A 27,929-nucleotide genomic window follows, 5' to 3' on the forward strand; every position below is an offset into this window, starting at 1 on the left:
AGTGAGGGAAGGATTTAAGAAAATAATGGTAAGAAATAACCTCATAAGGATTAATGTAATCTACAGCATCTCATCCTTGAAGCTGATCATATTTGAAAGAAAAAAACACTATGTTTTTAGTCAGTGTCTCCCCACAGCTAAAATGATTGGGTTTTAAAAATATAAATTTTACATTGCTGGGAAAATTGGCAAGTTTTTTAAAAATAATCATTTTTCATGACTCTGTGGAGTCTTGTAGGCTTCTGAAACTATCCGCAGACATTTTAAACTGGCTCTGAGCCTTGGGCAGAATAAGGCAGAAAAATGTTTACAGTTGATAGCTGTGAATGTACGCTGGAGTATTTTGCCTTAAGCAATACAGAAACTCCTGGGATAAAGCAAAAAGCACATTTTCAAAGTGAAACAGACTGAAGAAAGTAGCCAGAACTATTACATGTTAAGGTTAAAAACCATTTATAAGGCTGGATTAAAAAAATAGATGAGAAATCTTTATGCTTCTATTAATAATGAGTTGTGTCTACATTCACAAATTAGTTTTGCAAATTAATATTTGAAGTTGTCTAAATAACTGATTATGAATATTTTGAGAAGGAAAAAAAAAGTTGATTTCACCAGTTATTTGAGTGCTTTTGACATCCAATTCCCCCAGCAAGCAAACAAAATGGTTCGTGTATTAATGTATAGGCAGAGTATAATTCAGCTCCCTCTAGCTTGTGAATTTCATTCTACAGATGGAATTCCCTTCCACCCAAAAATAAATACTCAATAAGCACAGGGCCGTGGCTCGCGTCCACAGTGCAATAAGGCTGCTAACTTAGTTTGATTACTAGCTATAGCCCAGTGGTTCTGGGGTATTTCTGTTCACCCAATGACAACAGTATTGAGATGGCTACAGCAGGAGCGGTTGTTTTTTTTTTCTTTTAGGAGTGGTTTTTCTTCGTTTTGTTTTGGGTTTTTTTTTTTCCAACACCAAGAAGCAAAGCCTTTTGGGCACATTAGCACTATTTTCAGCAAGTAATGCAAAATGGGAAATAATTGGGTTGACGAGCTCCTGGGATATTAGTGGTGCTTCGGGCAGGAAAGCAGGCATTGGAAAATAAATGACAAATTAGTCTGCTTAATCTTTTTATTGTGAATCAGATGCCATGGCAGAGGTTCATAATACATTAATAAACACCAGTTAATGCAACTCACACATTATTCCTCAAATTCACAAGAGTGGTAAGAATCCTCTCCCCAGGGAGTGAGCATGTTCAGTGAGTGATTTCATCCTGTGCAAGCAGGATGTCCTGGTATAAACCCAGGTGTACAGCAATAACAACGATTTATGTAGAGTGCTTCAGCATCGATGGGCAGTTTCATGCATATCCACCTGTGTGAGCTTCACTATGACATCCCTGAGAGGTGCAAGCCTTCCTGATTCCCCATGTTACAGACAAGGTGCCCGGGAACTTAATGTTGATTAGGCGAAGATTTTGACCTTGATTTTCTGATTTCAAAGTAATATTCAATGTCTTCTTTGGGTTTTTAATTATTGTTTATTTTGTGAGTTAAAATTGGATGACACTTATTTATTTATTTTTCTTACCACCTAAGTGATTTCTTTGTTTGAATTTTATTTTATATTGCTGTACAGTTGATTAACAATGTTATGTTAGTTTCAGGCGTACAGCAAAATGATTCAGTTTTATATATATATATATATATGTATGTATGTATACACACACACACATGCATATATATGTACATACAGCAATATATATATTGCTTCAGTATTCTGGCCTGGAGAATTCCCTGGACTATACCGTCCAGGAGACGCAAAGAGTTGGAGACGACTGAGTGACTTTCACTTTCACTTTCTTTCATATATGTACAGCAAAGTGATTCAGTTTTATATACACACATACACACACACACACATATATATATATGAGGAGGGCATGGCAGTCTACTCCAGTATTCTTGTCTGGAGAATTCCATGGACAGAGGAGCCTGGTGGGCTATAGTCCATGGAGTCACAAAGAGTTGGACACAGCTGAAGCAACTTAGCACAGATGCACACGCACACACACACACACACACACATATATATATATTCTTTTTCAAATTCTTTTCCCATTTAGGTTGTTATAATCTATAATGGGAAAGAGTTTGAAAAATAAATATATAGAAAGCTATGTAGAGATAGATATATATGTATTACAATCACTTTTCTGTATGCCTGAAACTAACACAACATTGTAAATCCACTATACTTGAATAAAAATTTGTTTTTGTAAGGAGAAAAAAGAAACTCATGTTCCTGCTGCTCCATATATGTAGATTTAAAATTGGTAGTATAACTTTAGTGTTAGTTGCTCAGTTCTGTCCAGCTCTTTGCAGTCCCACTGACTGTAGCCCACCAGGCTCCTCTGTCCATGAAATTTTCCAGGCAAGAATACTAGAGTGGGTTGCCATTCCCTTCTCCAGGGGGTCTTCCTGACCCAGGGATTGAACCCAAGCCTCTTGCATTGCAGGCAGACTCTTTACTTTCTGAGCCACCAAGGAAGCCCTAGTATAACATTGCATAATATAAATTCCAGTGTCCTCTGAGTTGTTGTGTTCCCACATCCATTTTAACAAAAGTTTTATAACATTGCAAGTATAACTAGATTCCGAAATATTACCAAGTTCATGATATTACTAAGGCTGCGTTACATGTCCCTCAGCACCGATGACATAAAGGAGTCTCGTGACATTTTTCCTGTGGAAACTCTGAGACATGATCACAGCTGAGCCAGTGTGTGTCCCCAAGTATCACTAACCAGGCTTGTCAAGATCACTTGTCTAGGTGCTCTGACTTGCAGCTGATCATATCATGTGTTTAACAAATAGCAGCTTCTGATTCCTGGGATTTCCACTTTAGCATCTCCAGAACATGAGTCAGCTGTCGCAGCTCACGGGATGTGTTAGTGACTGGGCATCACTACAATAAACCTCTCCAAGTTCACTTGGCTTCCCCTGAAGCTCATACTTCACAATGCTTAGACTTAACTGTTCAGCTGCACAGCGCTCTTTCATCCTAGTTAACATGACGTATTGTAATTATTCTAATACCTGTTATGAGAGGGATATTTTTGTCTACTGAGTCCCTTCTGTCCTCATTTATATCAACCCTGTCCTCAGTGCTAGATGCATGGGAAAGAGGCACTAAATTTGTGTTTGTCAGTTGGTCAGAGAGGCGTTGGCTAACCATGTCCATCATCTGTTCACTAGAGCTCCGACCCTGCCGTCAGTTAGGATATGATCAAAAGAGTTAGAAAAGAGGATATCCAGCCAATGTCATGGAAGACAGGGGAGCACAATTTTTAAAAATGTTCAAGGGATCCAGACTTTTGGAATTGGACTTCTCTTTGAATCAGAATTATCGATATGTATTTCTAAGAAAGAAAATCTGATTGCTAATGAGAAGACAAATCATAATACATAGTGAAAAATGCCCAAAGCAAACGTCTCTCTCCCTGTCTCATAGCATCTCTGGATGCTCTAGTTACGTGGTCAGACATGGGCAGCTATCGCTTTTGCTTTATTTGTTATGCAGTCTACTGTGTGAACAAACAGCTCTGCAGAAATTGGAGGCCAATGTCTCCGCCCTCAAATAAGTGAAACAAACATTATCCATGCAATAATTCTGCCAACATCAACTTTTCTTCATAATTTGGTTTCTGCAGAGCACTTCAATATGTCAAATATGTTCCCATTCTTTATAAATGAACTTTAAAGAAACGTGTTAAAACATAGGTACGTATCATAAAGCATCTGGATTTAGTTTCTTTCTATAGTGACTCTCTTAAACACACATATAAGTCGTCAGTTTGGTTGTTTCAGTCTCTTCTCCTGACAGTGGACCTCAGAGACTTCCAGGGTAATTATGCCGCCTACCTTTCTAAGGACAGTCTGCGACTGTTTTCACTAAATAACCTGTGATCATGTAATGGATAAACAGTATTACCTCTGTTTTAATGACCCCCTGATTTTACAGTGGCCGGCAGTGTGCCAGAGTCAGCTCCTTGGAATCTGTTTTTTGTTCTACCTTCCTCAGTACTACGACAAAAACTATTTACGTTTTGCTCGAATAGCTTAAACACCATTTTAGAAGACTTTAGATTGCTTTTGAACATATTTGAATGCATCTTTAGCCATCACTGGGCTTAAAATGGAAACCCTTTTTTCAGCTTATCTGTATTAAACACCTGTAAAAATCAATGGTACTGTATTTTTTTTCCTTATAATGCTCTGTTCCTTTAACTAATGCCAGAAATAATGCACAATTTATTCTAGCGTGTTCTCTTCCCTTTGCCTGATGTTCTCCGGGAGTAAGTGGCATACCGTACGAGGACTCACTTCTGCTGACTTAATAGTAAAATTGCCAGGTTGATGTTGAAATGCAACCAATTGGAGCCTAATCCTCAAGAAGAAATTTGCTGTCTCTCCTACTGATTATCATCCATCTTCTTCCATAATGAATATGCAGAAAGTTTATTTTATTTTTGCAAGTGCACATACTTACAGAAATGACCAATAGGAGAGTTTAGAGTTAACCAGTGATGGGTTTTTCTTGAGCATTGTTATTTTTTCCTAAAATCAGAAGTCATTACATTTATATTGAAAATATTGAGTGGTTTGTATGAGCTTTATGCCAAACTAAGATTAGTGTGCTCTAGCCCATTACGAATGTGGAAGATTGACCATTTTTTATGAGTTAGAATAAAAAATATGATAATAATGTCTTATCATCATAAAAACATGATAACAACTAAATGAAATATTTATATTATCTTATTTTGTTTGATAGGTTTCGTCTTCTCTCATACCAAACCCTTTCCAAAGAGCCACTATAGCTTCTTGTTTAAAAAAAAACAAAAACAAAAAAACCTTTGTAGAATTCACATTCTCCATATATGTGTGAACACATCCAGTTGTCCAGTATTTGATGCATCTTTTAAAATTTTTTTAATTTACTTTATTTATAATTGTTTTTGACTGTACTGGGTCTTCGATGCTCCGAAGACTTTTCTCTAGTTTCAGCGATCAGCGGCTACTCTCTAGTTTCGGAGCGCAGATTTCCCATTGTGGTGGCTTCCCTTGCTGCCAGGCACGAGCTCTAGGGTGCATGGGCTGCAGTAGCTGCGGCTCCTGGGCTCTAGAGCACAGGCTCAATAGTTGGGGTGCACGAACTTAGCTGCTCCGCGGCATGTGGGATTTTCCCCACCTAGGAATCGAACCTGTGTCTCCTGCATTGACAGGAAGATTCTTTACTATTGAAGAAGCCCTATTTGATGCATCTTACCTCTCTTTGGGCTTCTCTGGTGGCTCAGATGGTAAAGCGTCTGCCTGCAATCCGGGAGACCCGGGTTCAATCCCTGGGTCGGGAAGATCCCCTGGAGAAGGCAATGGCAATCCACTCCAGCAGTCTTGCCTGGAAAATCCCATGGACAGAGGAGCCTGATAGGCTACAAGGCTACGGTCCATGGGGTCGCAAAGAGTCGGACACGACTGAGTGACTTCACTTTCACTTTACCTCCCTTTAGTTTCTGAAATTTGCTTAGCTTCTCAACACAAAGCTCAGTGATCTCCTGTTTTGATCAGGGCTGTGCATAAAGGCAGGTTACATTTTAGTTTCAACGTGCCTCTCCTATTTGTTGCCAAGCATTGCTTTTTGGAAAGTGGGCTAATTCTTAAGCAAAAATACTTACATATATACAGGTATATATGTGATCTATTACATCTACTACTGACCCACATTGTGTATGACACCTTGTCGCTTATCAACCAGATTTTGAGGCTTTCCCAAACCTGTGTCTCTAAGGTTCTGTCTCTTCCCTCAAGTTCTATCTTGCCTTCTTCCCAAACTTTACTTTTCCTTTGAGGCTTAACATATAATAGGAACACTGACATGTGCGCCACCACAACATCACGTAAGGATTGTTTTATTTTATTTATTTAAATTTTTTTACTGTGATACTCACTTTATTGTGGTGATCTTGAACTGAACTGCCACATCTCCGAGATCTGCTTGTTCTTTAAGGCCTAGTGCTATTTTCAGGCTCCAAGAGGACTAGAGAAAAGCCAAGCACACTGTCTTAGACTCCAGCTGAAACTTTTTAAAAAAACATTTTATTTATTAAGCTGTTGTTAGGTTTACAATATTGAGGATTGTTCCATAATACTGACATTTGGAACATAGGTGAGCAGACTGTAGCCAGGAGTAAGAAGGGGTAAAAATGGGAAGGGGAAAGCAAATGAGGTGCACCAGGGCATCGAGGCAGGTCTTGAAGCATCTTTGCAAGTTTGCAGAAGGGACACCAGCTCTGATGGTCTGAATGTGGTGGGTGGGTGGCTGGGCTCCGCTGCTGCTCTATTTTCACAGCCACCAGTCTCAGAAAAGATTCTAAGAGTCTGCAGGAACAGCATTCAGACATGTAACTGGTCCCACCCTTTCATGTGAACAGAACTGGTCCTCTCTTTTCCTCCATCCCTCTCTCTCTCTCCTTCATTTCCACCACTCATTGGATTGAAGTTAGCGAAAAGACAGATTTGAGGCTTTCCGAATGTTTCCGGACGTAAAGAGATGTTTCGCTCTGTGAAGAGTGATGGAGGCAAGCTGAGTGTTTGGCGGACATGTCAACGGCACTTCAGTGGGAGCTGCTTCTCCACACCCCACTCCATCACGGTGCTGCCTCCAGCCTCCAGAGTTCTGATCTACTTTCCAGGGAGCGGGCCCACAGTCCCTTGGACTTTGATGCTCTATTCCTTGCTGAATCTGCTGCCCGAAACCCTGTTTTTGGTTTAGCACTTGTTTTCTGCAGGAGGTGATCAGGTTTGTTGAAAGCCCAAAGCAAACATTTCTGAAGAATTTTAGCGTTTAATGATAAAAGAAAAAAAAATGCCCTACTTTTCTGAAAACATTGATTTGTTTTAAACTTGTCTCAAATTTCAAGAAAACATGTCGGGTGCAGAACAAAAATGTGGCTATTGCCCTGCTTTCCTTAAATCCCTCATTTTCAAGAATTCAAATGATAGAAAGGTAAATCTCCATGCTACTTTGCAGCAGATGGTTGTTACTGACCCTAATCCATGGTGTTCTGTCTTCTGTGTGTTTATTTTTTACTGAAGTGTAGTTGCTGCACAGTATATGTAAGTTTGTTGTTGTTTGGTTGCTCAGTGCTATCCAGTGCTTTGCGACCCCATAGACGATAGTCCCCCGTGCTCCCCCGTCCATAGGTTTTCCCAGGCAAGAATACTCCAGTGGGTTGCTCTTTCCTTCTCTAGGGGATCTTCCTGACCCAGGGATCAAATCCGAGTCTCCTGCTTGGCAGGCAGATTCTTTATCACTGAGCCACCCAGGAAGCCCATATGTAAGTTCTGGGTGTACGATATAGTGATTCACAGTGTTTAAAGGTTATACTCCATGTAGTTACTATGAAATATTGGCTATATTCCCCATGTTGTACAATATATCCTTGTGGCTTATTTTTTACATAATAGTTTGTAACTTTTATTCCCCTATCCCTATATTGCTCCCCCTCCCCTCTCCCCAGTGGTAATCACTCATTTATTTTCTATATCAGTGAATCTGGGTTTTTTTTTTTTGTTGCTGTTATATTCACTCGGAGAAGGCAATGGCACCCCACTCCAGTACTCTTGCCTGGAAAATCCCACGGATGGAGGAGCCTGGTGGGCTGCAGTCCATGGGATCGCTAAGAGTCAGACACGACTGAGGGACTTCCCTTTCACTTTTCACTTTCATGTATTGGAGAAGGAAATGGCAGCCCACTCTGGTGTTGTTGCCTGGAGAATCCCAGGGACAGGGGAGCCTGGTGGGCTGCCATCTATCGGGTCACACAGAGTCGGACACGACTGAAATGACTTAGCATAGCATAGCATAGTATTCCATTGTATATACATACATGGTGCTCTGTTTTTAATGATGATAACCAGAAGTCTTTTTTTTCTTTTACATTTATTTAAAAAAGCAGACCCTTATTCTATTGAGATATTGCATTAAAATTTTAAAACTACCACAGAAATACCAAGCAGCCTGTGTAGTCAGAAGGACTAGAATTGTAGAGTCAATGTTAGTTCCAAAGCCTTGGCTTAGTTAATGGTCTTTTCTAAGTCTTCTTAACTTATCATTAACATTTAGAAAATGGTATAGTTAAAAAAAGTAGTACTCATCCTGCAGGGTCCTTGTGAGAATTTAATAAGGTAATACATGAATTTAGCACAGCACCCTGTACGTATATATGTAAGCCAGCACAGCACAGCAACTGTCACCCACTTAACAGTTTCTTCTCTTGCCCCTCTTCCTCCTTATTTTTAACTACTTTCCTTGCAATTTGAGGGAAAAAATAGGGGAAAAAAATCCTTTGGCAGAATCAGATGAGATGTAACTTGGTATTGTAATAATGTGAGGCACTGGGGAATGGTTAGGATGGGACTAGAGCTGGTAAATATTACAAGCAAACTGTCTGTTGGACTTTTGTTACCAATGCTTAGTCTCCAAATTGTCCATTTTGGTTTCACGGATGATATATAATCAAGACTCATTTAGGTTTCTCGTTCAGAAGGGACCTGTTTTTAGACCTCACTTTATAAGGACTTTGTGTCATCCTCTTAAATGACCAGAGCCCAGATGCTGTGACCCCTCACATTATCTGTGAGCCATGCATTCACTTTAGAGCAATAATAGCACCCAAACATCAGGAATTCTGTTTTCTTATTCACAGGGATCCAAGAACTTTTAGAGGATGTTTGCACATTTCTCTCAATTCCCCCAAAGAGGTTCATCCCTGAAAGGAATCACATTTCAGTGGTCAGAGTCAGTGTAGGGAAAATTCCACTTGGAGAGATGTTAGGAGGGGGCATTTCTATAAGATTTCATTCAACGCTAGGGTTCTGTAACCTTTTTTTTTTAATTGGCGTATAGTTACTTTACAAGGGGGCTTCCCTAGTTGCTCAAATGGTAAAGAATCTGCCTGCGATGCAGAAGACCTGGGTTCAATCCCTGATTCAGGAAGATCCTCTGGACAAAGGAATGGCAACCCACTCCAGTATTCTTGCCTGGAGAATCCCATGGACGGAGAAGCCTGGCAGGCTATAGTCCATGGGTCACAAGAAGTCGGACACGACTGAGCGACTAACACTTTCATTACTTTACAATGTTGCATTAGTTCCTGCTGTACGGTGTCGTGAATCAGCTATATGTTTACATTTATCCCCTCTTTTTTGAGTTTCCTTCCCACTTAGGTCACCACAGAGCATTGAGTAGAGTTTCCTATGCTATACAGCAGGTTCTCATCAGTTAGTAGTGTGTATACTCCTGGAGGAGAAGGCAATGGCACCCCACTCCAGTACTCTTGCCTGGAGAATCCCATGAATGGAGGAGCCTGGTGGGCTGCAGTCCATGGGGTCGCGAACAGTCAGACATGACTGAGCGACTTCACTTTCACTTTTCACTTTTGTGCATTGGAGAAGGAAATGGCAACCCACTCCAGTGTTCTTGCCTGGAGAATCCCAGGGACGGGGGAGCCTGGTGGGCTGCCGTCTATGGGGTCGCACAGAGTCGGACACAACTGAAGTGACTTAGCAGCAGCAGCAGCATACACCTAGAGGAGGGCATGGCAACCCACTCTAGTCTTCTTGCCTGGAGAATCTCAGAAACAGAGGAGCATGATGGGCTACAGTCTATGGGGTCACAAAGAGTCAGACACAACTGAGACAGATCACGCACACACACATGGTGTGGATGTGTCAATCCCAACCTCCCAATTCATCCACTCCCCTCCTTCCACTTTGGCATCCATACATTTGTTCTCTGCATCTGTGTCTCTATTTCTGCTTTGCAGATTAGATCATCTAAACCTTTTTTCTAGGTTCCGCATGCATTTTTAATATATGATATCTGTTTTTTCTCTCTGACTTACTTTGCTCTGTATGACAGACTCTGATAAGTCTGTCAGTCTCCCACGTATCTTCAGTAGGGTTTTGTAACCTCTTGAGTCCAGAGAAGGAATTTGGCAAGCATACCAGAAACTCTATGCACAGCTATGAAATTAGTCAAAATTAGTTAATTTCTTTTCATGTCCATATTGGGGTTAGTACCACTGCTTTCGTACCTCAAAAAGCTTTAGTGATGTGTGTGTGTACAGTTGCTCACTCATGTCCAACTCTTTGTGGCCCCATGGTCTGTAGCCCACCAGGCTCCTCTGTCCATGGGGTTTTCCAGGCAAGGATACTGGAATGAGTTTTCATTTCCTTCTCCAGATTAGTGATGGTTAGCTATTGTTAATGAGTCAGACTTCTCAGGTAGCATCCTCATTTGGTTCTGTCTCCCCCATCCAACATTTTGAAAACTAGAATCTCAATCCAGAATAAACTTTTAAACTGGCAGAAGAAGAGAAGCTGTCTCAGAGGGTGAAGAATTGATCAGCAACGCACTTTCTTCTCCAGTTTAGCTGATTCACGGGTCCTTTCTGTCCACTGTCTGCACCCCAAGGTTCCTGACTCTACATTGCAAAAATGAGAAACCCAAACCCCAGAAGAAAAAGCACTACCTCCCGTCCATTTAATGTTTTTTTAATATTACATTTAAATAGTATTTTAATGATGTTAGAAACAGGAAAAAAATTGTTAAAAAATGGAAACTAATTAGTATGGAGAATCCAATTTGCAAAGTAAACTTAGTATTTCTAATAGCAAGGTGTTGTATTTTGTGGGATTTTGGGAGATGGGGGCACTGGGACTTTGTTGCTGCACACATGCTTTCTTAGTTGCAGAGAACAGGAGCTGCTCTTCATACTCTTCGTTGTGGTGTGCGGGCTTCTTATTTCGGTGGCTTTTGTTGTGGAACACAGACTCTAGGCACTTGGCCTTCAGCAGTTGCAGCTCCTGGACTCTAGAACTCGGGCTCAACGGTTATGACTCATGGGCTTAGTTGCTCTGCAACATGTGGGATCCTCCTGGCCCAAGGACACTACCTGTGTCCCCTACATTGGCAGGTGGCTTCTTATCCACTGTGCTACCAGGGAAGTCTTTTATTTTGTTTTGTTTTGCCCTCTGAGGATCCTTCTAATAGGACTGTAAGATTAGAACTAAATCCCAAGAAAAAGCAAAGGAAAGAGTTGGCAGACCCTTACAAGATGGCAGCACATTTCTCATCAAAAACTGTGGGATCTTCAAGAGAGGACCCCCTGCTTTTGCATGTCAAACAATGCCATCTTTCGGCAGTGGGACAATTGTATTCGAATTCTGGGAACTTGAACTTGATCTCCATACCAGAAGCTAGTGACCCATGGGCCTGTCAAACCATGATGCCTCAGGGCTGCTGTGAACGTGATTGTTCATTGTCAGTTACTGATTATAGCTCCCTCCAGAATGCATTCAGGCTTGAGAAGTACAGAATCAGTTCCTTAATCAAGAAGATGGAATTGCCAGGCTCCCCCAGATGAGAGGAAGCTGCAGATGAGTTTTGGAGTCCTAGCTCATGGATAGGATACCTTTACAAACCCACAGGTGCCTGCTATACATCCCCTCTCTGTCATAGTGTGGTAAAGGCAATAACATCATTTGATGATGGGTTTATTCTTTCCAAATATCAAGATTGAAATAGAAAGATGACACCTGAGTGGCATTCCCAGGTCAGCCAAGCACTGTCCAGTCCTCATAAGATGCGCAAACGCAAGCGAAGCTCCAAAGAAGTCTGTTAGGGGATTTATTTCGTGGGACTTGGTATTTCTTACATTTGAGTTTTACCCGATAGTTAATTAAAATCCACGAGTAATATAATAACACTGGGGCAGGACTGGAGCGAGGTGAATGGCATTGCAGTTTGTACGTGGCCCTGACCTTGCAAGCTGAGTATTCATCTGAAGTAGGGGAATTCAAATTTCCTATTCTTTTGCATTGTCATGCCTCGCGTTGATAAGCGCAGAGAAATGTAAATAAAAAAGACCTATTTCAAAACCTTCCATACAACCTTTTTGTTTTATGACAAAAGACAGTTAATTAACATACTAGCAGTAAGCAGCCTTCCCAAACTCATGCTAATTATGTATTCTGTTGACCGTGACTCTAGTCATAAGGTAATTGGCTCCCAGCAACATGACATTTCAAATCATCTCTTGAAATTACATCAAAAAGCCAGCCTGTTTTGTTTTGATAGGGGAACAATCAATTTGATAAGTGGTAACACAGCTCATTGTTTCACATTAATTAGACTAATTGCTGCATGTTAGCCTCTGAAACAGACAGAACTTGGAGAAGACAAAGGCTGCGGCCTTTAGCATGCAGTGCATGCGACGGTTCCACTTGCTTGCACAGACTGTAGGCAGAAAGCAGAGCTGTTAGGAAGGCTGCCTTGCGGGAGGCTGGGTGTTAACAGTGGTTTGATGTGTTATGCTTAATACACTGGCTTTCAATTATAGCATCCAGGTTCCAAGTCCCACAGAGGAATGAAGAACTGTTTCTCAGCTAACCAGGTTTGGGTTAGATGCAGCGTAACAGCCTTCTCTCCTACAAGACTCAGACATCCTTCTGTCCCGTCCCTGCCAGGGAGGTCCAACCAGCCCCCCTTTGTAGTAGTCTGGGCATCCATGCCTTTAAAAATCAGACTGAAACAAAACAAAGCCAAAACCAAACCAGAGACCAAAAGAAAAAGAAGATTTTCTTTTTTCCCCACTTACAAAACAGTATTTTAACCTGCAGAGAGAGATTCAGCCAACTGTTATTGTGGAAACCTAACACTCGAGCCTGCAAATGCCTTTCAGTTTGACAAACTGTACCTTGGTTTCTCGTGAAGATCACCCGTTTGGCCAAATCGGACCATGTGATCATTAAGACAACAGCACATGTCAATCTCAATTGGCAACAGAGAGAATTTGACTTGTGACCTGCCTGGACCTCTGGTGCTCACATAGGTTGATGAGATCATGTTACTGGGCGTCTGATGCAATGGAACAGGACTCCTTTCCAAGGGAAGAGGCATCCAGGACTTGAACAACCCAGATGCACTGCCTCTGTCACGCTGACACTATCTGCTTATCCACACACAACTTTCAAAAATTGCTAGCTAACTAAACAAATGTGCACCATGACTGCCTGTTGTTTGTGTACCTATGCGTGTCTCTACGGTTTTTATAGGTGAAGTGGGAAATTCGTATAAATATTTCATCCGGCAGTTGCATATCATCAGATTCAAAGCGGTGAGATGGTAAATCATCTTGTTGGCTTTGGGCTGCATTTGACCTAAGAGACAAAGTCTCAAACAACAGCAGACTCTGCTACCAACTCCCATGGCTCCTTGCAAAGAGTAGTTTTCACAGGTTCACGGTGTGGAAAAGACTTTTCTGTTTCTCACTAATTTCTTCAGCTTTACCAAGAGTGGTGTTGTCTTTGAACAGGACGGACAGCCTATAAACATAACAGGTTGTTTTTTTTTTTTTTTTCTTAAGATACACGGCTGCATCACACACCCCCAAATTGTAAGTACAACATTCCTCCATTTGTAAATGCTTACGGGCTTTCATTGAAATGACAGAGGGAATTATGATAGTGATATTCGAACCTGGCTTGGAAAATGAATTTGAAACATTTAAACGCCAATGATTTGCTTCTTTGTCTGAAGGCTTCTGGGACAGGGAAGGTGGGGGGTCGGGGGGTGGAAGGAAGCTGCAGACATTGGTACCCAAGGAGAGCGCTTCAGTTCTTTTTCTCACGCCCTAAAAGGAATGATCCTTTGGCAGAAACTTCAAAGCACAAATTTGTGCAGCAGGTTTAATTTGGTCATTTAAAAAAAAAAAATAGTGTGTGGGGTAGCAGAGGCAAGCAATTAAATGACTGCTCCTACAAGTTAATACATCTTCAACAGCCTTTTAAAAAGGTACAAGGATTTGCTATTTAAGTGCCCTAATGTGCTGTTTTCCCTGTAAAATCCCAGGGTTTATTCTGATGGTAAATGATGGAGAAAAAAAAAAAAAAAAAGAACACCACCAAGATTGAAGCCCCTTAACATTCAGTTTAAGTGCTGGTTCCACTCGCCTGAGCACATGTTGGAAGCAGCTTTGTTAGGATTCCAGCCGGCACCCTGGCTGTCACCACCGGTCCTTGTACAGTCAAGCCCCACTCCACGCAGAGCAAATCTTTGCTCAGTTAAGCGAGCGTCAGTCACCGGTGAGCTTGGCTGCCGGCCCAGGGCTGTTAGACCCGTCCCTGCTACACCTGAGTGAGATATTGACAGGACATTGCTACCCAAACAACAGAGTTGAGGCACGGGATAAAAAAATAAATTAATTAAATTGTCATGGGGCTGACAGAATAATTTTGAAAATGCCACTTACACATCCACTGTACAAGCCGAACAGAGAAACTACTGCTTTGCTTGCAGCGACGCAGTGTCTCCTTTGGTGGGTTGCTTTTTTTCTTTCTTTCCTTCTCAGGATGTGGATTTGGAACTGGGGGTAGGGGGCGGCGTGCGGGGACGTGAGAAGGGGGAGAAAGGGACCAGTTGATGATTTACCTTGTTGAACCTTTTGGCAAGTTATACTTGTGAGATTTGCATAAGGCCTGCTATCTACTGAACAAAAGCTCCCCCAAACCAAGACACTGTGGAATAAAGTGACAAGGCTTGGGAAAGTAGGGAGAAAATTCTGACAGTGGGTACTTTTGCTGAGGAGAAAAATAAGGATCAGAGAAAATCAGAGACAGAGGAAGAAAAAAAAAGATATAAAGTAAGAATAGTTTTTAAATAGGAATGGCTGGCAGAGCTATTAATCACACAGAACTCTGAGCTACAGGGTGTTGTGGAGGCCTCCCAGAACCAAAGGACAGAGGCTCCACAGAAAGCCCTGAACACACCATCAAAAGCCCCCCACTTGCCCCAATGTGCAAGAGATGACCTGTTCAAGTAAGCTAAAAAGTCGATATAAAAATCTAAGGAGTTTTAGCAAACATTTAGTCTTTGGTTTTCACTGTTGAATTAATGGTCTGTTGTGGTCATTGTCTCAGGAAGGCGGACCCCTTCCAGGGCCTGAAACTGTGCTCTTGTCTAACACTCAGAAATGAATTGTCTGAGGAGACACATGTGCTGACAAAGCAAGAGATTTTATTGGGAAAGGGCACCCGGGTGGAGAGCAGTAGGGTAAGGGAACCCAGGAGAACTGCTCTGCCGCGTGGCTCGTGGTCTCGGGTTTTATGGTGATGGGATTAGTTTCCAGGTGGTCTTTGGCCAATTATTCTAATTCAGAGTCTTTCCTGGTGGCGCACGCATCGCTCAGCCAAGATGGATGCTGGCAAGAGGGATTCTGGGAAGTGGACGGACATGCGGTGTCTCCTTTCGACCTTTCCGGACTCTTCCTGTTGATGGTGGCTTATTAGTTCCATATTCCTTATCAGGATCTCCTGTCATAAAACAACTCATGCCAATGGTTACTATGGTGCCTGGCCAGGGTGGGCGGTTTCAATCAGTGTGCTTCCCCTAACAGTCATGGCAGTTCTTACTCTCATCCTAAGTGGAAAAAGTGAATTTCATTGATGGCAATAGATGATTCAGGTCCTTCTGAAGCTTTGGAGGGAGGCGGAGGAGGGAGGGGGAGGGGTGAGCACGCTGATGAACCTGAACCCTCTAGCAAGGCTTTGTTTCATGAAACTCTTAATTGGAGGTTTGCTGGGAGAAGTCAGAAATTACTGTAGGTTCTGAAGATTTAATAACTTCTTTTAAAATAGATTCAGGGTGGGACGAATTGAGAGAGTAGCATTGACATATATACACTGCCTGCCTGCCTGCTCAATCACTTCAGTCATATCCAACTCTTTGTGACCCTATGAACCGTAGCCCGCCAGGCTCCTCTGTCCATGGGATTCTCCAGGCAAGAATCCTGGAGTGGGTAGCCATGCCTCCGTTAGGTATATATACACACCATGTGTGAAGTAGATAGCTAGTGGGAAGCTGCTATATGACACAGGGAGCCCAACCTTGTACTCTGGGACAACCTAGAAAGGTGGGATTGTGCTGAGTGGGGGGGAGGGCTCAAGAGGAAGGGGATATATATAAATATATATATATATATATATATAGTTACATAGTTATGACTGATTCAAGTTGTGCCACAGAAACCAACACAACATTGTAGCAATTATCCTTCATTTAAATACATAAATAAATAAAATAGATTCAGCATTCTTGTAATGTGTATGTGCTATTTGAATGCATAATTTCTCCTGAAACTTATGGAATTTGTGCTCAGAGCTGTGTCTGTGTTTAAAAAAAAAAGGACAGTTCTGAGAGTGCTGGCATTTTGCTCCCCCCACATTCCCATCTCACATTCCTGCTAGAGGTAGATGTTTTGAGACTCCATGGACTGGTGTAACTGGAATGGTGAAAGGTGGTCCTTTCTATTTCTATCTTTCACTCACAACTATAAATACAGACCCTCTGGCTGACTTCAGAGAGTCTGGACTTTCATGGCTCAGCCGAAGATGAACTCAGAGCAAAGAAATAAAATCACTTAGTTACAAGTCAGTATTGAGTGCTCACTATAACACAGCATGGCTCAAGGCACTGAGGGAATTCTTTAAGATATATATAAGATCGCTTTTCTCTTTTGCTCTTTTGTCTCCTAGTATCTAAGAGAGGTATCTGTGCCTCATAGAATTGCTGAGAAAATGAAGTGACTCTAAGGCTCCCAGCCTGGTGTTATAGTTGCCAATTTGGAACTGTGAGTTGTTTATCCATGCTAATAACGAATCATGGTGAACGTTTGAAATTTCCTTCTTATATAATCAGGGCCAGATTCAGGGATGTACAGCCTGTGTAGTCACATAGGGTCCAATGCTCAGAAGGGCCCTTATATTTGGCTTAATATTCTCCTATCACCATCTTAAAATGATTCATAATTTTGAACAAAGAACCAGCCCCACATTTTTATTTTGCACTGGGCTCCCAAGTCAGGCTGCTGGTTCTAATATAGTTACTTAATTTTGCTCAAAATTTCTATTTCTTTTCCAACTACAATATTGTCTTTTTTTCTGTGCTATTTTTATTTTTTTAATTAGTTTTTATTTGGGTATAGTTACTTTACAGTGTTTGGTTAGTTTCTACAGTACAGCAGAGTAAATCAGTTATTTGTATACATAAATCCCCTCTCTTTTAGATTTCTTTCTCATTTAGGTCACCACAGGGCACCAAGTAGGGTTCCCTGAGCTACACACTGCTAAGTCGCTTCAGTTGTGTCCGATTCTGTGCGACCCCATAGACAGCAGCCCACCAGGCTCCCCCGTCCCTGGGATCCTCCAGGCAAGAACACTGGAGTGGGTTGCCATTTCCTTCTCCAATGCATGAAAGTGAAAAGTGAAAGTGAAGTCGCTCAGTCGTGTCTGACTTGTAGCAACCCCATGGACTGCAGCCTATCAGGCTTCTCTGTCCATGGGATTTTCCAGGCAAGAGTACTGGAATGGGGTGCCATTACCTTCTCCAGAGCTACACACTAGGTTCTCGTTAATTGTCTGTTTTATCCGTAGTATCAATAGTGTATACATGTCAGTCCGAAGCTCCCAACTCATCCTACCCACCCCTTTTCCCCCTTGGTGTTGATATTTTCATTCATGTTAACGCATATATGTGGAATCTAGAAATATAATATAGATAATCTTATTTGCATAACAGAAATAGAGATCCAACTACAACTCTGATTGGATATTTTAAACTAGCTTTTGGCATTATCAGCACCAAGTAACAATTCAATTAATCCCCCCCCCCTTTTTTTTTCACTTTCTTGCTGCTGCTGCGTTCCTTCCATTAATGCCCAATGTGTCCCAACCACACTGCAATTCTCAACCTTCCTTGCCTTGGCGCCCCATTCCTGAGAGAAGATGTGCATTGGTTTTCCTCTGTGTCTCCAGCCGTTCCTGTTCTTCCTGAATACACCTTCTTTAACCGCTATTCAGCTCAATTTTTTCCTGTCTCCAAGCAGAAAACACCCTGCCTCAAGGGTGTCCTCTTATCCTCAGGGCACCTGGTTATATATCCACCTACTCTAACCGCTTCTCCAGCTGCTGCTCTGGACACGAAACTATTTTGGGGCGCACTGGAGAGGGGGCAGCTTTCTCTTTTTCAAGCCTGCTGCCTCCCCGCTCCTGATACATAGTCGACCCTCAAGTTGTTGACTGAATAAATAAACAACTAAACCAATGACCAGGGCTGCCAAGAGCACAAGTGACTGGTTTTCCTCTCATCTTTGAAACATTTTTTTCTCCGTTTTGTTCTTGCTAAGTAGTTTTGAGGAACAGAATGCTGAAAATGCATGGACTGAGAACCAAAATGGAAAAACAGGGAGAAATGAGTTCCAAGAATTGGTGATGACCAAGAATTGGTAAGAAATTAAATGGATAACATTGTATACCACACAATCAGTAAAATGAAGTGCTTTTTTGAATATGTGTTCTATTCAATAATATGTGTTTTTTTTTCAATTTTTAATTTAATTTTATGTTGGAGTGTAGTTGATTTTAGTGGGGAGAGACAAGAAGGTCTTCTTAAGTGAACAGTGCAAATAGAGGAAAACAATAGGATGGGAAAGACTAGAGATCTCTTCAAGAAAATTGGAGATATCAAGGAAACATTTCATGCAAAGATGGGCACAATAAAGGACAGAAACAGCAAGGACCTAACAGAAGCAGAGAGATTAAAAGGAGGTGGCAAGAATACACAGAAGAGCTATCTAAAAAGTCTAATGACCTACATAACCACAATGGTATGCTCACTCACCTAGAGCCAGATATCTTGGAGTGTGAAGTCAAGTGGGTCTTAGGAAGCACTGCTACAAAACAAAGCTGGTGGAGATGATGGCATTCCAGCTGAGCTATTTCCAATCCTAAAAGATGATGCTGTTGAAGTGCTGCACTCAGTATGTCAGCAAATATGGGAAACTCAGCAGTGGCCACAGGACTAGAAAAGGTCAGTTTTCATTCCAGTCCCCAAAAAGGGCAATGCCAAAGAATGTTCAAACTACCATACAGTTATGCTCATTTCACATGCTAGCAAGATTATGCTCAAAATCCTTCAAGCTAGACTTCAATAATATGTTATCAAGAATTTCCAAATGTACAAGTTGGATTTAGAAAAGGGCAGAGGAACCAGAGATCAAATTGCTAACATCATAGAAAAAGCATGGGAATTCCAGAAAAATATCTATTTTGACTTTGTTGACTACACTAAAACTTTTGACTGTGTGGATCACAACAAACTGTGGAAAATTCTTAAAGAGACAGTACCAGACCACCTTACCTGTCTCCTGAGAAATCTGTGTGCAGGTCAAGAAACAAGTTATAACCAGACATGGAACAATAGACTGGTTCAGAATTGGGAAAGGAGTATATCAAGGTTTTATATTGTCACCCTGCGTACTTAACTTCTATGTAGAATACATAATGTGAAATGCCAGACTGGATGAATCCCAAGCTGGGATCAAGATTGCCAGGAGAAATATCAACAACTTCCGATATGCAGATGATACTACTCTAACAGCAGAAAGCGACGAGGAACTAAAGAGCCTCTGGGTGAAGGTGAAAGAGGAGAGTGAAAAAACTGGCTTAAAACTAAATATTCAAAAAACAAAGATCATGACATCTGGTTCCATCACCTCATGGCAAATAGATGGGGAAAATGTGGAAACAGTGACAGATATTCTTTTCTTGGGCTCCAAAATTGCTGCGGACAGTGACTATAGCCACGAAATTAAAAGAAGTTTACTCCTTGGAAGAAAAGCTATGACAAACCTAGACAGCATATTAAAAAGCAGAGACATCACTTTGCTGACAAAAGTCCATATAGTCAAAGCAATGGTTTTTCAAGTAGTCATGTAGGAATGTGAGAGTTGGACTAGACAGAAGGCTGAATGGTAAAGAGTTGATGCTTTCGAATTGTGGTGCTCGAGAAAACTCTTGAGAGTCCCTTGGACAGCAAGGAGATGAAATCAGTCCATCCTAAAGGAAATCAACCCTGAATATTCATTGGAAGGACTGGTGCTGAAGCTGAAGCTCCAGTACATAAGCTACCTGATTCGAAGAGACGACTCATTGGAAAAGACCCTGTTGATGGGAAAGATTGAGGGCAGGAGGAGAAAGGGGCAACAGAGAATGAGATAGTTGGATGGCATCACTAACTCAGTGCACGTGGGTTTGAGCAAACTCCAGAAGATAGTGGAGGACAGGGAAGCTTGGCATGCCTCAGTCCATGGGGTTGCAAAGAGTCGGACACGACTTAGTGACTGAATAACAACAAGAGTGGATTTACAATGTTGTGTTAGTTTCAGATGTACAGATGTAAAGTAATTCGGTTATGCATACACATAGTCTTGTTCCAAGGTCTTAAGCATGTTTCAATAGCACACTAGTTTATAAAATCGGGGGCTTATAAGCCTTTAACACGTGAGCCTACAAGACAATGGCGAACCCATAGAGGGGTGGATTTGATGTTGGGCAGAGATGTGAGTCCATAAATTATGTTGAAATTTGAATGCTAAATTTGTGAGAGCATGTAGTTTTCAGAGGAAAATGTCTGACTTTCATCAGATCCTCAAAGGAGCCTCTGGCCCAAAAGTAATTAAAGACCCCTGCTTTGGTGTTCTAATTTGAGAAAATGATGTTTCTTATTAAAATAGAACACTGTATGTAATGACTTATCATTCATTATTAAAGGGATACTTTCCTGAGTTTTAACCACTCCCCCCCACATATACCCCAGTTTATCAATTACAAGTTTGAAAAGATGTTTCTTAAATGTTCCCACATTGTTTGAAATATTTCTTGCTTGCCTTTCAAAATTATCTACATTGTCCCCCTGCGTTTCCCACCAGCCTGTGTTCTTCGTGCTATTTGCGAATTCCTCGGTGTTAGAAATGAGCCAGGAAAGGGCAGTTGAGAAAAACGTGTGAGCCGATGGCTAGGGTCGTATGTACACTGCTTTTGTTGTTTTGTTGTTTTGCTTTTGTTGTTTTTAGAATCTGTGTCACTGATGTACTTGGAGCATTGCTGACAAGATGTTATTGGTTTCCTGACCACTGGGCAGATAGCTGTGTTGAGAGGTGTTAGATTTTCAGTAAAATCATCTGTTTTAGTACCTTAAATTTACTTGTGATGTTCGCTTATTTACAACTGAATTTTTATTTTTCTCACGTTTAGAAACTTCTATTTCCTGTCTTTGTTTTAGTGTAATTTTATTTGAAAGGTAGTGAGATTCCTCCTCCCTGTGTGTAATAGATTAAGATAGTTTTATTTACAAATAAATGTGGGTTTAGGAGGATATCACATGGTTCTCAAGAATATCACACATTTCTCAGGCTATGTAAGTGATCATTCTAAATTAATGACAAATGGGGTATTTACAGTTATCATTACAGATAAATTTACCCAGTTTAGTAGAAGAATCTGGAATGCTTGTGTATTCTTTTTTCTAGTTTGTATGAAGGATGTAAGCTTTGACAAGAGTTCACAGAATACATTTTATCCTTTTGGTTGAGATTTTCCAAAGTTTTTGAAGTAAAAACTTCACTGTGATAATATATCTCAATGTTCTTGACTCTTTTTGATCATTATATGGCTTTCATTCCCTCTCCTCTGAATTCTTTCCACTGTCTAGAGTCTGAATTGAGAAACCATTCATAATTTCTATAATCTTATGTTGTATATGGATTATACAACATATAATTGTATAATCTTTCCCCCTGAGATAAACTGTAAGCTCCTTGAAGACAGGGACTTGTGTTCTTTGTACTGACAATAAATCCTAGCAAGATGTCAGACCCATTTAGTGCTTTCCATTCTTCACTGATTCAGTGATTATAATGACCCCCTGTACCCTGAGACAGAGAAGGCAATGGCACCCCACTCCAGTACTCTTGCCTGGAAAATCCCATGGATGGAGGAGCCAGGAAGGCTGCAGTCCATGGGGTCGCTAGGAGTCGGACACGACTGAACGACTTCACTTTCACTTTTCACTTTCATGCATTGGAGAAGGAAATGGCAACCCACTCCAGTGTTCTTGCCTGGAGAATCCCAGGGATGGGGAAGCCTGGTGGGCTGCTGTCTATGGGGTCGCACAGAGTCGGACACGATTGAAGCGACTTAGCAGCAGCAGCAGCAGCAGCTACCCTGAGAAATCAGATTTAACATTTAAGTTGTGCTTCCACAGGTGTTGGTGGCATCTCTGAGTGTTTAAAGTTTACTAGGGTAGATTTACTCCTGAAATACTTTCTAGACCTGGCAGAAATAACAAGATAGTTGATGGTATAATGGGTAGAAATGCATGACCAATTCTACAGAATGTGAAATGTTTAGGAATGAAAAATCAGTTACATATTTACCTTTTGCCCACTGTCACTTCTTTGAAAAGGTCTGATGGTATTGCAATGGTATAGGGTAACCAAGTGAAGGTAACATTTACTTAGGCAGCTCTTGGGGAACAGCACACATAAGAGCTGACAGTCCTCAAACTAGCAAAGAATAATGGCTAAGAATATTAACTCTTTAGGGTTAGAGAAGATCTTGGATATTATATAGCCAAGCCTCTTCATTTTGTTGGTGAGGGGGTTGATTCCCATTTTGATGTCTATTCAAGATCATATAAGCAGTATTATTATTATAAGCAGTTAGTATAAGGCAGGCACTTGCTTAAATGCTTTGTGCTTATTAACTCATGACCTCACAGAACTCCATGAGGCAGGTATATGTGTATCCCTCTTTGTCCCTCCCCACACTGTCCCAGTCTTAGGCCAAGCTCGCATCACCTCCTCTTAAGACTCAGTAAAGGCCTCCTAACTGGCTGTCCTGCATCCATTCCTTCTGCCCAGGAAGATTCTGCCTTTGGCAGACTTAATAATCGTTTGAAAACGTCTCTATCCAAGGCACAGTCCTGCTCTTAGTGACCACGTGTTGCTTGTGGATTCTCAGGAGTCAGCCCTTCCTGGCCCCAGACGCCCCCTTCCCCCTATCTCCCTTGCTCGTGGTTCTGCAGAACTTCCCCCCACACTCCCTCCCCTGTCAGAGCTTTTGCTCATGCTGTCCCTCCATCTAGAATGTTCTCTCCTTTCTCTCTCTCTCTTTTTTTTTAATTTTTTTTTTTATTGGAGTATAGCTCCTTTACAATGTTGTTTTAGTCTCTGCTGTACAGCAAAGTGAATCAGTTATATGTATACATATATCCCTTCTTTTTTAGTTGCCTTCCCATTTAGTTTGGGAGCTTCCCTGGTGGCTTAGATGGTAAAGCGTCTGCCTATAATGCAGAAGACCTGGGTTCAATCCCTGGGTTGGGAAAATCTCCTGGAGAAGGAAATGGCACCCCACTCCAGTATTCTTGCCTGGAGAATCCCATGGATGGAGCAGCCTGGTAGGCTACAGTCCATGACGTCGCAAAGAGTTGGACACGACTGAGCGACTTCACTTTCACTTTCACTTTCCCATTTAGGTCACCACAGTGGATTGAGTAGAGTTTCCTGTGCTATATCGTAGGGTTTCATTAGTCATCTATTATAAACTAGAGGTGTATATATGTCAGTTCCAATCTCCCAATTCATTGCATCTCCTCTTCCCCCAGAAGTTTATTCTCTAGATCTGTGTCTATTTCTGCTTTGTGAATAGTCATCTGTTCCATTTTTCTAGATTCCACATATGAGCAGTTTTACTCTTCCTGTTTTATTCTTCCTGACTTACTTCATTCTGGATGACAGTCTCTAGGTCCATCCACATCTCTGAAAATGCCACAACTTTGTTCTTTTTTGGCTGAGTAATATTCCATTGTATATATGTACCACATCCTCTTTATCCATTCCTCTGCTGATGGACATCTAGGTTGCTTCCATGTGCCGGCTATTGTAAACAGTGCTACAATGAACACTGGGGTGTGTGTATCTTTTTGAATTATGGCTTTCTCCAGATATATGCTGGGTCATGTGGTTATTCTATTTTTAGTTTTGTTAAGGAATCTCCATTCTGTTCTCCATAGTGGCTGCATCAAGTTATCTGTACATTTCCACCAACAGTGTAGGAGGGTTCCCTTTTCTCCACATTCTCTCCGGGATTTATTGTTTGTAGATTTTTTTGATGATGACCTATCTGACTGGTGTTAGATGATACCTTGTTGTAGATTTGATTTACATTTCTCTTAGTGGCTTTGAGTGCTCAAAAAATGAAAAAAATGGGTGGAAGACCTAAATAGACTTTTCTCTTCTCTTATATCTCCCTTTCATAGACATATTTCTCCCCACCAGATTTTAACTCAGAAGTCATGGTCTCCAAGAAGCCTTCTCTGACTCCTTAGCTAAATTAGAGACTACTGTTAATAATCTTTGAGCCCTCATATTTCTGTGACTTAGCCCTGTTCCTAAAGTTAATGCAAGCCCTAATGTATAGCAGACACCACAAATTTGTTGAAGAAGGGAAAGAAAGAAGGAAGCTCTAAGATACCAGGAATAATTCAGTCTGTTTTATCTCCATCAAAAGAGTCAGGGTTTGGAGTAGCCATATCTGCACTGAATCCCCTTGTACTGCTTACTTATTGAGAAAATGCCTGGAATGGAGATCAAGGGCAAAAGACTAGTCAAAAGTGATGCTGAGAAGAATTCAAAATAATCTCTATGGATACTTTGCTCTGAAGCAAGAGGAACATAGCTGCCCACTTCTTATGTATGGGCCATGCATAGTGACTGCCTTCCCAGAAATACACTATGGAAAAAGGGATGGGGAAGAGAAACTTCACACTGGAGGCAGGAGCAACTTGACAAAGAAGGCCTCTTCCAGGTGACCAAGGTCAGCCCAACCATCATAAATCATGTCAATAGTATGTGCCATTGAGATGGCACTTTACCTCTGTGGTCTTCTGGCCCCAAACCCATCACCCCAATCTAAATATGCAACAAACCTCAAGCAAATCTCAGTGGAGATTCTATTGAGTCCTTAACCAGAACTCCTCAATACTGTCGAGATCATTGAAAACAAAGTCTGAGGAATGTTAGAGAAACCTGAAGCCTCATGATAACTAAATATGATGTGATATCTTAGATGGGTCCTGGAGCAGAAGAACAATAGGTACAAATTAAGAACATTTGAGTAAATAAGAAGTTTAGTTAATAATCATGCATCAACAGGGGTTCATTAGATGTGACAAATGTACCCTTACTAATGTAACATGTGGAAAGTTAGAGACTGGATACCAGGTGTACGGAAGGGAGCACTCTGGTACTATCTTCACAACTTTCCTGCAGATTTATTTCTTTACTTATTTGGCTGCACCAGATCTTAATTGAGGCACATGAAATCTTCCATCTTCACTGTGGCATGTGGGTTCTCATTCCCTGACCAGGGATTTTTTTTTTTTTAAACTTTACATAATTGTATTAGTTTTGCCAAATATCAAAATTAATCCGCCACAGGTATACATGTGTTCCCCATCCTGAACCCTCCTCCCTCCTCCCTCCCCATACCATCCCTCTGGGTCGTCCCAGTGCACTAGCCCCAAGCATCCAGTATCGTGAATCGAACCTGGACTGGTGACTCGTTTCATACATGATATTTTACAGTTTCAATGCCATTCTCCCAAATCTTCCCACCCTCTCCCTCTCCCACAGAGTCCATAAGACTGTTCTATATATCAGTGTCTCTTTTGCTGTCTCGTACAAGGGTTATTGTTACCATCTTTCTAAATTCCATATATATGCGTTAATATACTGTATTGGTGTTTTTCTTTCTGGCTTACTTCACTCTGTATAATAGGCTCCAGTTTCATCCACCTCATTAGAACTGATTCAAATGTATTCTTTTTAATGGCTGAGTAATACTCCATTGTGTATATGTACCATAGCTTTCTTATCCATTCATCTGCTGATGGACATCTAGGTTGTTTCCATCTCCTGACTATTATGAACAGTGCTGCGATGAACATTGGGGTACACGTGTCTCTTTCCCTTCTGGTTTCCTCAGTGTGTATGCCCAGCAGTGGGATTGCTGGGTCATAAGGCAGTTCTGTTTCCAGTTTTTTAAGGAATCTCCACACTGTTCTCCATAGTGGCTGTACTAGTTTGCATTCCCACCAACAGTGTAAGAGGGTTCCCTTTTCTCCACACCCTCTCCAGCATTTATTATTTGTAGACTTTTGGATCGCAGCCATTCTGACTGGTGTGAAATGGTACCTCATAGTGGTTTTGATTTGCATTTCTCTGATAATGAGTGATGTTGAACATCTTTTCATGTGTTTGTTAGCCATCTGTATGTCTTCTTTGGAGAAATGTCTATTTAGTTCTTTGGCCCATTTTTTGATTGGGTCATTTATTTTTCTGGAGTTGAGCTGTAGGAGTTGCTTGTATATTTTTGAGATTAGTTGTTTGTCGGTTGCTTCATCTGCTATTATTTTCTCCCATTCTGAAGGCTGTCTTTTCACCTTGCTAATAGTTTCCTTTGATGTGCAGAAGCTTTTAAGGTTAATTAGGTCCCATTTGTTTATTTTTGTTCTGTTCGTATTTAAAAGTGAGGCCCTAAAAAAGTGAAGGTGAGTTGATGGCTTTGTGAATAGAGATCGTGAATGGGTTGCCTTTATTCTAGGGTGATTTTGTAGATCAGTTTTGTTGTTGTTCTTGAGAGAATCCCAAAGTGCTGGTGTTTGTTGGTCTTTTCTCTAGATCCTTCTGTTCTTTCCAAGTCCTCCAGTGTCTTGCTTTGGGGATATACAATTGCCTGAGAAAATCCTGGGAGCCTGGTTGAGGGGGTGGGGGGTAATGAGGGTAATGCAGGCTTTCCTGCAATGCCCTCATTTTCAGCAAGGGATGCTAGGTATACCCAATGCCCTTGACTCCTGAGCTTTCAGAGTGTAGAGTCCTGCTTCTTGTTGGCATCCCATTTTGTCTGTGTTTGTAGTTCACTTCCTTGTCTCTCTTGAACATTTATTCCTCTGAACTCTGCTTTTCAACTTCCTGCACCATAGTTCAGGCTCAAGTACGTCTATTTTTATCAATGATGGAGGATGTGTTTCTGTTTGTATTGTTGTATTGCAGATAATTTCTAAGATGAAGGGGACAGAAAAGTCTTTACCTTCTTGAAATCAAAGTTCCAGGATCCTACATTTAAAATCACCTTTGTTTTCTTATATATGTGATTGTGTTTTTTAAAAAGATGTTAAAAGTTAATGTATTACAGAGTCTGATTATTTGTCTGTTTATTTTAGTGGAAAAACAGTTGTAATTAAGGAACAGAGCTGTCATTTTATTTTTCCGAGTCTGTTGGTTTTAAAGTTTAGTCCTCGGAGCATGTTACTTTATGCCTTTGGGGCAGTCCTCTCATTTTTTAGAGTAAGCAGTCTTTTGTCAAGTGATGCAGGAATTCTAGCTTGTTATCTGGAATGGAAATTAACTGAACCTGAGGCCCTTTCTTGTACGACCCTAGCCGGTTCTTTCCTCTTTTAATATTTTAGTGATTTTTTTTAAATGACAAAGAAATGATTCTGACTCTTGGTTTCTTGAGCTGTATTTGTTTGTCAGCTAGTTGAGAGTGAAGGAAAGGAAGACAGCTTTTCTTGAGTCTTTTCTTTCCCAAAAGAAGACTAGCACTTACCCAAGTCCCTAAAGATACAGTTCATGCAATCCATGGAAATGATTTCCCAGTGAAAGTTTTGTTTTTTCATTCATGCACCTTGAACTTTTCTTTGGTCAAACTTCAACTGTGCTGAGCAAAACTTTTACTTTTCTTCTTGTACTCAGTACAAAGTAATGATAATACTTACTAATATACGTAAGTAATAACTACAGTAACTGTCTCCCAGAAGAGATCACTGTCTAGGGAAGGGGTTTGTTATTGTTTAATCTCTTAAGTCATGTTCAACTCTTTGCAATCCCATGGACTATAGCCCACCAGGC

The 27,929-nt window shown here is 41.1% G+C and overlaps 1 protein-coding gene and 1 non-coding gene across 12 annotated transcripts in view; both read left to right on the plus strand.

The window, feature by feature from the left end:
• ESRRG (estrogen related receptor gamma) overlaps positions 1–27,929 on the plus strand; it is a 695,415-nt gene that overhangs the window by 342,326 nt on the left and 325,160 nt on the right. For 4 of the 11 annotated variants that reach the window (XM_086345308.1, XM_086345311.1, XM_086345310.1 and 1 more), the window contains exon 3: positions 13,491–13,520. The exons of the other annotated variants lie outside the window; for them this stretch is intronic. The gene's annotated coding sequence lies outside the window, so the exon portion shown is untranslated. The remainder of the gene's footprint in view (positions 1–13,490; positions 13,521–27,929) is intronic. 11 annotated transcript variants of the gene reach the window in all.
• Positions 23,272–23,343, plus strand: TRNAY-AUA (transfer RNA tyrosine (anticodon AUA)). Its single transcript has one exon. It is a non-coding gene; the product is annotated as a tRNA-Tyr (tRNA).

Source organism: Bos grunniens, chromosome 16 (assembly GCF_055505025.1).
Source record: "Bos grunniens cultivar Pamir isolate PY7600 chromosome 16, Bosgru_T2T1.0, whole genome shotgun sequence".
Classification (NCBI taxonomy): Eukaryota; Metazoa; Chordata; class Mammalia; order Artiodactyla; family Bovidae; genus Bos; species Bos grunniens.